This window comes from Mesocricetus auratus, unplaced genomic scaffold (genome assembly GCF_017639785.1).
Source record: "Mesocricetus auratus isolate SY011 unplaced genomic scaffold, BCM_Maur_2.0 Super-Scaffold_15014, whole genome shotgun sequence".
Taxonomy (NCBI): domain Eukaryota; kingdom Metazoa; phylum Chordata; class Mammalia; order Rodentia; family Cricetidae; genus Mesocricetus; species Mesocricetus auratus.
Genome location: NW_024429186.1, coordinates 18,211,321 through 18,225,040, shown reverse-complemented (window position 1 = coordinate 18,225,040; position 13,720 = coordinate 18,211,321). Strand labels below are relative to the sequence as shown.

The 13,720-nt window shown below is 39.7% G+C and overlaps 1 protein-coding gene across 4 annotated transcripts in view; it reads right to left on the bottom strand.

Annotated features, from left to right (window-relative positions):
- Positions 1 to 13,720, bottom strand: part of Rps6ka5 (ribosomal protein S6 kinase A5) — a 151,935-nt gene that overhangs the window by 43,592 nt on the left and 94,623 nt on the right. The gene's annotated exons all lie outside the window — the stretch shown is intronic.

Sequence of the window (13,720 nt, the reverse complement as noted above, 5' to 3'; positions counted from 1 at the left end):
TATATAAACACAACCTGCTCAGTCTGTACAGTGATACTTGTATGTATATGCTTTCAGGGCTGACCATTTGGTATTGGATAACCAACTGGTGTGCTCTTCTATGGAAACCTCGTATTCCTTAGTTCATTGTCTAGAGGTAAGTGGTCCCCCTTCCACACCAGCATGCCTTCTGGTGTTGTCCTTGTTCAGAACATGTTTAGGCTATTATGACTTTTGATGCAGAGTCTCTCAATGGGACCTGGAGCTCACTTATTAGAGTAGGCTGGATAGCCAGTGAGCTCCAGGGATTCTCTTGTCTCTGCCTCCCCAGCACTGGGATTACAGCATATGCCAGTATGCTCAGCTTTTTATATACATGCTGGGGATTGAACTCAGGTCCTCAGGCTAGCACAGTATGTACTTTACTACCTGAGCTATCTTTTCAGCTCCAACTTATTCTTTTAATATGGTTATCTATATAAAATCCCCAGGTGAATCTATAATATGTGGAATTATACAATGTTAAGTACAAGATTAATAATGTCCCTGTATTTCAGGCTGATCCTTGAAGCTCATGATCAGTCAGCCTAGAAGAATTTAAGATCTCCAGATTCAGTGACGGATTCTGAATCCAAAAAAGTGGAGTACTAGAGGAAGACACCTGACATCACATCTGGTCTCTAAATGCACATGCATACATGTGAACATGTACCTGCATGCACACGTGCACATCCACAAACAAGTATGCGAACACATACGCAAAATCAATTTATAACAGAATACAACATTCATGCACATCTTAAAAACGCCGAGATAATAGTATGCATTATTTATGGGCACACACAAGGGAAACTAGTTACAAAGACAAGCTCAATTCAATCCACCACTCACTCTTTACATGAACTTATACAACTAAAGAGGCTGCACAAAAATATGCAAGCAGTTTGATCAATTTCATCTGAAACTCATGCTGAGCAACAAAACAGTCATGCTTTTCTAATCCATTTATTTTACATGTTCAGTATCTCCATTGCTTCCCTTATTCGCAGTGAGAAAATGAAGGCAATCAATCACAAAGACCTTCCATAGCTACCTCTAAGCCTCCACACGTGCTCATGCCCACTATTCACCTTGAATGACTGGCCCTTCCGTCTCTGGCTAAGATCCACACTGTCTTGTGCACTTGCTGATCTCACTCTCAAGAGTGTTCTAAGTCCTTTCCTTTCTTTCCTCTTCCTGTATCATTAGTATATTTACTCCCACTGTGTTTTCAGGGTTACTTTAAGAGGCATGTGACATGTCTATCTCTCCTCCCTCTCTCTCTCAGACAGAATCTCACTCTGTAGCCAAGGCTGGCTTCAAACTCACTATACAGTCCAGGCTGACCAGGAACTCACGGTCCTCCTGGATTGTACTCACCAAACCCAGATAATTTCTCCCATTTTACAGTATAGAAGCAGCCTCTCTCAACTCTACCTGATCCTCTGTGCTGCTCTCCACCCATTCCTGCCCTTGTTCATAGGTACCGGAGTTGTGCACAGATGTTATTTTAAGTCCTGTTCTCTCTTAAGTAAGATTCAACCTTCAGTACTCATCTTATTTAATCCAACTGACTGCTAATCATTTTTGACTTGAGACAATTTCCCACTTGGCTTTAAAGGACTGTCTCTCTTCTTCCCAGTTTCTTTTTCATACTCTTTTGCTGTTCCCTTATAAACAAAATAGGAAATTATCAAATGTATGTACCTAGCCCAGATAATAGTGAGTAGACACTTGCTTTCATGTCTCATGGGTCATTCCCATTCAGCTTACTGTACTGAACTCTGCCTTCTGAGTGCTAAAATTAAAGATGTATATCACCATGTTCTTGACTTTCTTACTTTCTTCCTGCTCCACCCTCCACATAGAGCAAAACACCTTAGAGCTCTCCCAGATTCTTGGGTTCTCTCATATTCCACATCTAACTCATAAAAATTTCCATTAGTCCTACTGTCAAAATATACTCCAAATCTACTTCTGAAACTCCACCCACTACCTGTGGCTCAAGGCAACAACGTCTTTTGCTAAGACTACCACAGAGCTTCTTTAACTCTACCCATTTCCTGTTCTACTCTGAGTTACCACTCAAGCCAAGCAGGATCACATTCTGAACAGCTCCGTGTATGTCATGCTACTCAGACCTGCTAGTGGCTACTGGTCTGTGCAGAGAAACGTGCGACTTACTCGCCCTTTCCTTGTAATCCTTCAAAGAGTTACATGTCCTTACCCCCACTACTCTAATCTTCATGGTTCATACAGCTACACTTGTGATCCTCCATAGAGTTACATGTCCTTACCCCCACTACTCTAATCTTCACGGTTCATACAGCCTACACTGCCTCACTGTTTGACAAACACTCGGGCCTTAATAGTGCATAACCCCTCACCTAGAGAAAACATTCCCAGAGACCTACAGCACCCATTCTCATTTCCTTCACGCCTCTCTTCTCACATGTCAGTTTCTTGGTAAAGCACCTCCAAGACAACCTGGTATGCTTTGACCCTTCCATCTCATTCCTACTGAATTTGATTCCTTGCAACCTATTACTACTTGTGTTACTGTCTGCTGCCCAATTTAGAGGGGAAGCCGCTGTCTCTTTGGCTCACTATCAGGTCTCCACACTGTGACTGAACAACGGTTGGATCATGGCTGACACTGATTCAGTACGTCCCTAATATGCAGAAAAAATGGAAATGTCCATAACTAAAAATGTGAATGATGAGTTCATATGGTGTTTTATTTATTTTGCTCTCTGATTTTCATATGCATATCAAGCCACAGACATGCATACATGTATACACACACAATGTAGAAAGAAACATGCTACTACTATTCTGCTAAATGGACAATGCGACAAAACAATTCCTAATGACCTGGTACTACACCCATCAATGAGTGCCTCACTTAAGCCTCATCATAGAAGTTTCTTGCAGCTGACAATTAACACACAGACCCACAACTTGTCAACATGCAGAGAATAAGGGTCTTTGGAGTGCTTGACCCTAAATGGGATGTCTATACCATACCCTTCCCCTTAAGGCTCTATGTGGAGGGTGGAGCAGGAAAAAAGCAAGAAAATCAAGAACATGGTGGTATAATCTTTAATTTTAGCACTCAGGAGGCAGAAGCAGACAGATGTCTTATGAATTTAAGGCCAACCTCATGTGCACAGCAAGTCCCAGGCCAGCCAACCTTCCCTCCCCATGTCCCAGCCACAAAAAGATTGCAGGAACCATAAGGGGGTAGGAGTAGATATTTCAAAGAAACTGTACTTTTCTTCATACACAACAGGGCAGCGGCACATTTGAACTCACAGTGATTGTGATAGTATGCGCAAGACCTGCCAAAGCTCAAGCCAGAAAGAATCCTAGCATGGAGGAGAGAGAAGGCACAAGGGCTTTCTCCTATCAAGGAGCTATTGCATTAACTGATGCTGGGAGAAGAAAAGTATTTCCTTTAATGGTGTGACAGCTGGTCTATTATCAGAGCAGGCCCCATGCCCAGGAGTAGTCAGCCAACGCAAACTGGACTCCACGGATCTAAGAATTGGAATGAGAGAAGAATGAAGAAAAAGAGGGACACAGAACATGAAACTGGATGGGTAGGAAAATAAGGAAGGGTCTGGGAGGAGTTGTGGGAGGGGGGATGGCTATGACATAAAAACAGTAAAATTGCCAAAAGTTAAAAAATGTTTTAAATAAAGAACATTTATAAAATACCAACAGTAATCCTATATTTCCAATCTTATTATCCCACGGTAAATTCTCCTAAATACCCCTAGGTGCAGAGGTTCATAACCTGTGGGTAGCAACCCCTTTGGCAACCCTCTATCTCAAAAAATTTACATTATGATTCCTAACAGTAGCAAATTTAGTTATGAAGCAGCAATAAAAATAATTTTATGATTGGGGGTCACCAAAGCATGAGGAACTGTATTAAAAGGTTGCAGTATTGGGAAGGTTGAGAGCCACTGCCCTCAGAAAATAAACAAGACAACCCTATCCTGACAGATGCACCGCATCCATTCCTGCTCTCTAGTGGACACATCATGGGGATGCTGGGAATGCTTTCCGTCATCCCCAAGGCAGTAGCAAGCCTACTCTCAGGAACACCTGCTTGGCCTCCAATAGCTATCCATCAGAATAAAAGGCAAAAGAGAAAGGAAAACAGACAAAACTGACAGCTAACTATTTTTCAAGTAAACAAAAATATTTAACATTATCTGAACAAATGGAATATTCAACACTTGGGCGTTTCTAGGAAAATGATGTTAATTCAAAAGTGATCAGGACATCCCGTTTGCTGATGTATCGTTTACATTGAATTTACAGGAAGGAAGGAAGGGAGGAGGGAAGGAAGGAAAAAAACCACTCTCCTGAGCAAGCTTACTAGAACCAGTAATGTCTGCTGCAAGAAAAAGTAAAAGGGAACTGTGAAGTCATCTTGTCTCTGCTCTTTGAAGAGACCAAAGATCTGCTCTGATGTTGGGGGGTGGTGGCGGGGGAGGAGGGAGGACTTTACAAATGCCTACCGTTAAACACGACAGCACTAAAACATTTTATAATACCTTTTGTCTATTTTTGTCTGTTTATGTGTGTGGAGGTCAGGGGACAATTCTGCAGAGTCAGCTTTCTCCTTCCACCATGCGCACCCCACAAATAAAACTCAAGTGCCTTTACTCACTGAGCCATCTCGCTGACCCGATTTTAATGTCTGCTAAGAACAAACTGAGGTCACAGGTGAATACTTTGGATTCTAACCCTCTTCCTTCCCCAGCACCCCCAGCACAATGCTTACTAAGAGTAATTATCCACAGTCACTTATTTTGGCAAATGAATGACACGAGTAATTAAGAGAGTCCTAGTAGGCTTTCCAGCAGCATATGCAAGTGAAAACCAATCATGAATACATGTCATTACAAATCAATCGAGACAGGAGAGAGATCAAGGTACTCACAAACTACCACTGAGAGTTATATGATTCTGAATGCAAAAAAACTTGTGTGGATCCTGACTCTTATCCGTATGGTGGTGTGAATGAGAATGGCCCCACAGGCTCTGGTATTCTAACATCTGGTCCCTAGTTGGTGATGCTGTTGGAGGTTTAGGAGGAAGCCTTGCTGGCAGAAGTACGTCACTGAGGGTGAGCTTCGAGAATTTAAAACCTTGTGCCCTACTTGCAGTTTGCTTTCTCTGCCTCACGTTTTCAGTAAAGGATGTGAACTCTTGGCTTCCTGCTCCAGCTGCCATGGCTGCTGCTACCATGTACTCCTTGCCATGATGGACTGACTCACCCTTCAGGAATGATAAGCCAAAATAAACTACTTCTCTCATAACTTCCTTTCAGGTACGGTGTTTTATCAGAGCAATAGGAAAGTAACTAATGCACCTAGCTATCTTGAAATTCTTGCATTATTACCTAGGCACTTATTAGAAAAAGATGTAATTTACTTACAAATAAAAATAAAGGAGTAGCAAGATTCTTGTGTATATTTTAACTTTGCTCATAATAATCTGAAATCTTAATAGTACAACTTGAAACAGAAATTGATATATAAAAATGTTTTACATTTCAAAACACACTTGCATGAGAAAGCTTATTATATTGGTATGACAATCCAATAAGTAGCTAAGATAACTATTATGTTACAGATGAAGAAATTAGGATTCGGTAGGATTGATAACTAAGTGGCTTTAAAAACATTATATTGCTAAAAAGATCCCATCTTCAATACAATATAATGACTCCCTGTACCTAGATTTATCAAAGGTTCAAATGTTCACTTTTTATAATTTTAATTTAACTTTATTTCATGTACATTTGTGTGAAGGTGTCAGATCCCCTATTAAACGAGTTATAGACAGTTGTAAGCTGCCACATGGGTGCTGGGAACTGAACGCAGGTCCTATGGAAGAGCAGTCAGTGCTCTTAACCAATTAGTTATCTCTTCAGCCTCCACTTTTTTTTTTAAAGTCCTGTATTATGGGTCTTTTTCTTTTAAGCATAGATATCACAGCAGTGGGCTATTACTTAGCTATCTCACTTTTAAGAGTTCAAGACTTATTTTTCTTGACTAAAACTTAAAATTTTGTCTACCTGGGGATTCTTGGTTGTTATGAAAAATTTTAAACACGGTATTTATATACATAAGGGTAACACATGAACATATCATTTTCAGCATTATTTCACTGTTTATGAATAAAAAGACAATTTTCTCAAAGTAATTTATCATCTTCATTTTAACCTATTTTTGTTTTTAACTGTCTTATTCTACATTAGATTTAAATATGCAATATTTAATTTCTTAACAAACATTTCTTCTTTAAAAAGATTTATTGATCTTCAATTTCATATGTAATGGATGTTTTTCCTGCCTGTATGTGTACACCTTGTATGTTCCTTTATGCCCACAGAATCCAGAACGGGCCATCGGATCCCTAGACGGGCCTAGAGATATAGACAGTTGTGAGTTACCATGTGCTGCTGTAGATAGAACCCAGGTCCTCTGCAAAGGACCAACGCTCCTAACTACTGAGCCACTTCAAAAGTCCTCAACAAACATTTCTTTTGTTGTTTCCTGCATCTGCCTCCTGAGTGCTGGCATTAAGGGCATGCATCACCACTACTCAGCCCAACACACATTTCTTAACTATCAAAGCTACTCTTGTGGAAGACATAGCCTCCTCTGTAGGAACTTTCTTACTTTCAGAATCTCAATTTTTACCAATTTACAAATTTTACAGTTGAGAAAAAGAATGTACCAATAAAAGTATCAAACTGTACAAAGGAAACATTATCATAAAATATATTTAGTTACTAAAATAAAATTTGATTCTGTATATAATTGAGATTAGCAACATCTATCTAGAAATAATCATGTAGATATTTAACAAATATCTCTAAAATATATGCTCATGATTTGTTAAGGTCACCATCCTGTTTCTAGGATCCAGTTTAATTCTTAGCATACAGGAGTTTCTTGATATCATTTGAAAATAAAGAGATAACCATACATGAAAAGTATGTAGCTAAAAATTAAATGTAAGTACATTTTCTAGATTAAGTGAGGCCAGAATTTACAGATATTGAAACAGAAGCAGACCTGGGTGAGAGATGGTCTGTTCAATTTTGGACATGAGGAGTTTGAGATGCCTAGGAGGAATCAGATAAACATAACACTACAGGCATATTGAAAGTTTGAAAGCAGAGGAGGTCAGGTTGGCAGTGCATATTCAAACATGCATGACATATGAGGAGAGAGGACAAGAACAAGCCCTGAGACTGAGCTATGGAGAAGCTGCAGGCAGTGGAAGAGGAGCCTACAAAAGGGAGCCAGTAAGTCAGGGGCTGGAGGTGCCCCAACTCCAAGGTAAACAAGCGGTAATTTATTGTTCAATATTGCTGGGCATATGAGGAAGATAAGGAAGTGAACACACTAAAGTAGAGTGATACTAAACAGACAGCTACCGTCAATTGGTAAGGAAGTAGAAGACAAACTGGAGTAGACTCAGGAGTGCTGACGTGTGTAAGCAGAGGCCGTATACAGACATATGGACAGAGAACAAGAGCAAAAATAGCTAGAGAGAAGATGGACCACCCAGGGATTTGTTTTGTTTTGTTTTAAGTCAGTCAATTTCCATTATCTCCCTCTTTCTAAGTTTAAAACTGAAGCTACTAGGCATGCTTAAATGATGACAGTGAGACCAAAGTGTAAACGGGAGATAGACACTTACAGACAGACATTCGGGCTAAAGGGATAGAGTAAACATTCACAAGTTCCTACAAAGACTATGCTTTGGTGGGGGTGACTTAGGTTGACACATGAACCAAAAGGAACCTGGAAAGAAATGCTAGCCCCAGTGGAACAGTCTCGGGGGTATCTGTTAAATGGGGAGGGTCTGGGTCAGGGCACTTACTTACTATAAAGGTGCTGCATGGAGCTGGGGACAAAAAGGCCATTAGATCAAGTTTTAGGAGACTTCAGAAAAAAAAATTCTTATCTGATCCCTAAGAGTAAACACTGAAGTCTAGTCTGACAGTATGACCTTCAAGGCAAAGAGAAAGAATGAGCTAAAAGAACCCTACAGTGTGATGTTCTGTCAAAATACAGTTGGCTGTGGTCAGTGAAAAAAACTTAACTTATCAATGACTTAGTTCTCTGCTTTATCCTGAATCTAACATTTTTGCACCTAAATAACCAAGTGCTGGCATTCTCTTAGGGGTAGTGTTTGACCTGTCCAGCAGAAAACACGGGACCTTTCTTTTCTTAAGAGAAGACCTGGCTGCTTCAGTCACACAGGACATCTGCTGATCTATCATTTATTCTAGCCAAGATTCCCTAATTCTGACTAGCTCTGATATTAGTTTGTTTGGTTTTTTTTTCTTAGTTTTGTTATGGGTCCCAAAATTTCACCATTCTCTATGGATGTGGTCTGTTTTCTCCTATTGCTAAATAATCAGCCACATGTGTCTGAATGTATTCAGCAAGTGATTATTTTCAGCTTTGTATTTAGCCTAATATTTAGTATATGTAAAGGCCCTCAACACAGATAGAGTGAATGAGAAAATAGATGTGTGCATCCATGGAGAAAGAAGAAAGTAATCGGTAGGTCTGTCAGGTGACAGCTCACACACTACATGCCAAGGACCCTTTGGCAGTCTAGTGAGATACTTTAAATGTCACTTCAAAGAAACCATTGTATTGGAATGAATTAATAAAGTAACCACAAAATTGAGACACTATCACAGACATGCTTTTGTAGCACAGTCTAAGCATATCAGGTTACAGGCTCCTCTGCAAAGACAGGTTATCTCTTTGAAGGTCCACTTTCAAAACCCCCAAATGACAACAACTGTCAATTTTCTAAAAGGTTTATCTACTTTTTAATTATGTGTATGAGTGTTCCACCTGCACATATGTAGGTGAACCACATGTATCCCATGAGGTCAGAAGAGTATCAGATCCCCTGGAACTGGAGTTACACAAGGTTGTGAGCTGCTACTTGGGTGCTGGGAACTGTGTCTAGTCCTCTGCAAGACCAGAAAGTGCTCTTAACACCGAGCCATCTCTCTAGCCCCATCTGTAAGTGTTTGTCCTTGGTTTCTCAGTGACAATCCTCCACACTCTGTCTAAGGCACTCCTGTGCTCATGGTGAGGCGCTGGGAACAGGTCATAGGATTTGCATAATATAGAATGCCACTTTTTGCTTTCCTCACTAATTTCCATATGGCATCCTCACTCCACTCTCAACTGTGCCTGAAATACAAAATGTCTGACCTTTACCTTCTTCCCTGAAGATGAAGAAGGTATAGGTACCTAAGTAGACAGAGCTGACATAGGGCCAGGGGATATAGGGCCTCATCTTTCTTACCTGAGTCCCAAAAATCCTTAATCACCCACACTTCTACTTGAGGAACCTGGTGGCTACAATTCCTGAGCAGTTCTGGGGAGTCAGAGGTGCAGAGTCTTCTTTTGAGACTCTTACTTTACTGGTCTAGGACTCAGTTAAAACTACCATCTCATAGATCAAAACGTAGTTACCATTATCTTCCCTTCCTTTTGGGTGTGTGCACATTTCACTCTTTTTACTTTAGTGGGATTTAGAGAGAAGGCAACAATAATGGATCCTTTACATTTTATTAGAGTTGCCACTAAAATTTTTATAAAGAAGTAAATTAAAAAAAATACAAAACAAACTTGGGGATAGGGCTGGAGGGACAGCTCTGTGGTTAAGAGCACTTGCTGGTCTTGCAGAGGACTCAGGTTCAGTTCCCAACGCCCACAGGCCACTCCAAACCATCTAAAACTCCAGTTCCAGGGATCTAAGGCCCTCACCTGGCCTCCGTGGCCACTGCATGCATGTGGTGCACAGACATAAAAACAACTCTACACGTAAAGAATAAGCTTTTTTAAAATCAAAAGCAAACTTCTTAAAATCCATCTCATCTATTTATAACGAATTTATATCTAACAAAATTTATAGCTACAACTATAGCATCCTAAAGGCAAAAGTCTTCCTTACTTTATTTCTTATTGCACTAGCTAGCTTAGAGGTGATCAGTAAGTACATACTGAATGAGTAACCAAAGTAAATAGAGCTATGATAAAAAAAAATTAGAACATTTAGTCTTTATGCTAGAGTAATCTGGGAGGAGGAACCTCAATTAAGAAAATGCTCCTATCAAACTGCCTGCAAGAAGTCTGTATGGGATTTTCTTGATTAATGATTAATGTGGGAGGGCCCAGTCCAGAGGGGTGGGGGTACCAACCACAGCAAGTGATCCTGTGTGATACAAGAAAGCATACTGAGCAAACCACGAGGAGCAAGTCAGTAAGCAGCACTCCTTTATGGCTTCTGCTTCCGTTGCTGCCTCCTGGTTCCTGCCCTGACTTCCTTCAGTAATGAAGTATGGTCTGAGAGTTGTAAGATAAAATAAACCCTTTTCCTCTCCAAGTTGTGTTTGGTCATAGTGTTTTATTGAAGCAACAAAAACTCTAAGACACTCAGGACTGGTTCTGGAAATATTCCAAAAAGCAATCAGACATACAGACAGATTAACCCTTACCTAAAAGGCCTGAGATCAGAAGTGTTTTGGGTCTCATATTTTTTTAAACTTGATTCTAGCATACTAGCATATATAAAAATGATTATCTTGAGGATAAGACATGATTCTAATTGGGGAATTTAGGTTTATATACATATCTGCATGTGTACGTGTCACACACACACGACAGAGAGAGCTTGAATGTAGTTCTCAGAGATATTTTAAATAATTTTGTGTGGGAAGCGAAGTGTATACACATGGGCCCACTACAGTCAGAGTTCGCACTCCTTCAGTCCCCATGCGGACAACCTGTGGTTGTTTGACATCACCCTCACTCCAAGTTCTAAGTTTATCTACAATGACTAAAAAGTCATTTTCTTATACTTACTCACAAATATGGATTTAGTAATAAAAATATGGCATAAAAACAAACATGCTGTTAACTAAGCAGCATGATGACCTATCCAGGAATCTCGGGTTGACTGCTAGGATGTCTAATGGTTACTGGACACTATTTTATTTAAGATTTGGTGAGAAGATATACCTTGGGCAGTTGGTCCATGCCCATGCTTCTGTTCATTGTGCCAGCATGACATTCATTTTCATATTTACTCTAGCAAGCATTTTCATATTTACTTTTCAGTGATCTAGGATTTTCTTTGTTCATATGGCTGAATTTTAAAAAAGGTATTTTGGGGGAAAGTATGTACCACAACATTATTTTTGATAAGAACATCAGTTGGAGGGTAAACAAAACAGCTGTCAAGGAATCAGAACCATGAATTTTTCATCCAGTTCAGCTACCTTAAAATATTCATTAGTTGCAGGAAAAAAAAAGTGAACCCAATCAATAAAGAGGTCTTTGGTGATCCAGCTTTCTTGTTCATGCAGTAATAGACTGCCAAGAAATTCAGCTCCTAAAACATCAAGGATGTAACCTTCTCCTGCTACAAGCTTACAATCTGTGCAACATACCACCAGCCTGGATTTATTTTGTTTGGGGCAATTTTAATTCCTTTGGGAGCTGTATCATGGGCTGTGTGGACAGTGACTTTCTGGGCAATAATGTTAAAGGGTTATATTTTATCAGTATTACAAACTTGTTTAAGCATCAGATTTTTCTCAATAACGATCTTGGCTAATATGGGATGGAATTTTTCTGCTGCTTTATATAAGCAGTAACTTTATTACCTATCTATATCTATGCAGTTACTTTATTATCTATCTATCTATCTATCTATCTATCTATCTATCTATCTATCTATCATCTGGCATCCACGTGTCCATCATACTATGGATCAATTATAGCTCCTTGCACACACTAGACAGGCAAGCTACCACAGAGCTCTATCTTCAACCCGTTTACCTTTTACTTTGAAACAAGGCCCAACAGTGAGTTGCTTGGTCTGCTCTTGAAGTCACTTTGTTGTCTAGGTAGGCTTGCACCTGAGACCCTCCTGCTTCAGCCTCCCAAAGAGACAGAATTATAAGCCTGAGCCACCAGGTGGATATAACTATGAATCTTTTAAAATTTAAAACTATGTCTTGCAACAAGCCTATGAATATATATAGTTACTTCCGATTTTAGTTCATCATGATACAATGTTGCTTGCTCAATCATTACACTGAGTTCACTGTGATAGTAACAGAGCTACTTGTTCAACATTCTTTTATGTTTTTATTTATTGTGTGTGTGTGTGTGTTTGTGTGTGCGCGCACGTGCACGAGTCAGAGGACAATTTGAGGGAATTGATTGCCTCCTTCTACTATGTGAGTCCTAGGAATCAAACTCAGGTTGTCAGGCTTGGTAGCTGGTATCTTTATTCATAAGGCACCTTGCTATACTATTTTTCTATTTTTCATTAACTTCTACTTATTACTTTAAATCTTATCAGTCCCTCCTTCTGTTTCCTTAGGTTTAATACAATGGCCGTTCTTACACAATGCTCTTCAATGAGCCATTCCTATGAGCACTGTTGTGCAGCTTCTCCAGTAGCCTGCATGTCTGTGTTAGAAATAAACTTAAATGCTTCCTCTTTTTCTTAGCAGTCACATGAGGATGTACAGCTTTACATCTTTACACCACACAGCAGAGGCTAAGTCAACATTAAATAAAAACAACGTGAGCAATGTACATGGGCATTGACTGCACATGCAGGGGGTCATCAAGAACCTGCTCTTGTGCATGAAGCTGCATATGTCTGGTCTTACTGCCTTATATGGTTGGGGTATGCACTGGGGACCTGGGCATTCATGCAAAAGATGTATCATGATAGACTTTCCTGATCCTCAGGGATATTACATAAACTATATTGTATGTCTGTGTTTTGATGGTAGCACATTACAGGATGGCAGGCATGACATTTTTCATTTGTAACATTATGTTGGCACTCAAAAATTTTGGGTTAGGGTTATTCAACCTATACTTAATTTGGAACATAATAAAGATGTGTTGTTTTTGTTGTTGTTTTTGTTTTTCAAGACAGGGTTTCTCTAACAGCTCTAGTTGTCCTAGAATTTGCTTTGTAGATCAGGCTGACCTCAAACTCACAGAGATCCATCTGCCCCTGCCTCCTGAGTGTTGGGATTAAAGGCATGCACCACCAACACCCCAGCTACAAAACTCTATGATTCTCTATTCTACACCAATAATTTCCTGGATAGAAATAAGACTGACCCCCAAACTAACAGTTCTTTTGAATAATTAGTACTTGAAAATACAGCTTTATCATAACTCCTACATAAAAATAACACTTGATTATAATTAGTAGACATATAGCTTTAAATGCAACTGGAGGCACTGTGATATTAAACAGTCCTTAACTAACACTGTGAATGTGGGACCTTCTGTGCATATCCACTGTCAGCACATCAGCTACTACATTTCAGTTCATTTTGAGAAAATCCCAGCAAGATCATTCAAGTGTTAGTCTGTTAGGTCCTGCCATCCTTCCCAATGAACTCTAAGGGTCATTGCAGCAGGCCTTAGCTGCTAATTACAATGTAAACTATATAAGTTTCACTTTGGATTCTTTTTCATCCCAACCCAGGCCATTCTCCTAAAGAGGAACAAGAGTTGTTTTAGATATCAGTTGTATCTGACGCAAATTTTAGGGAGAAGTTGTGTGTACCATGTCAAAGTGGAGAAGTCTGACA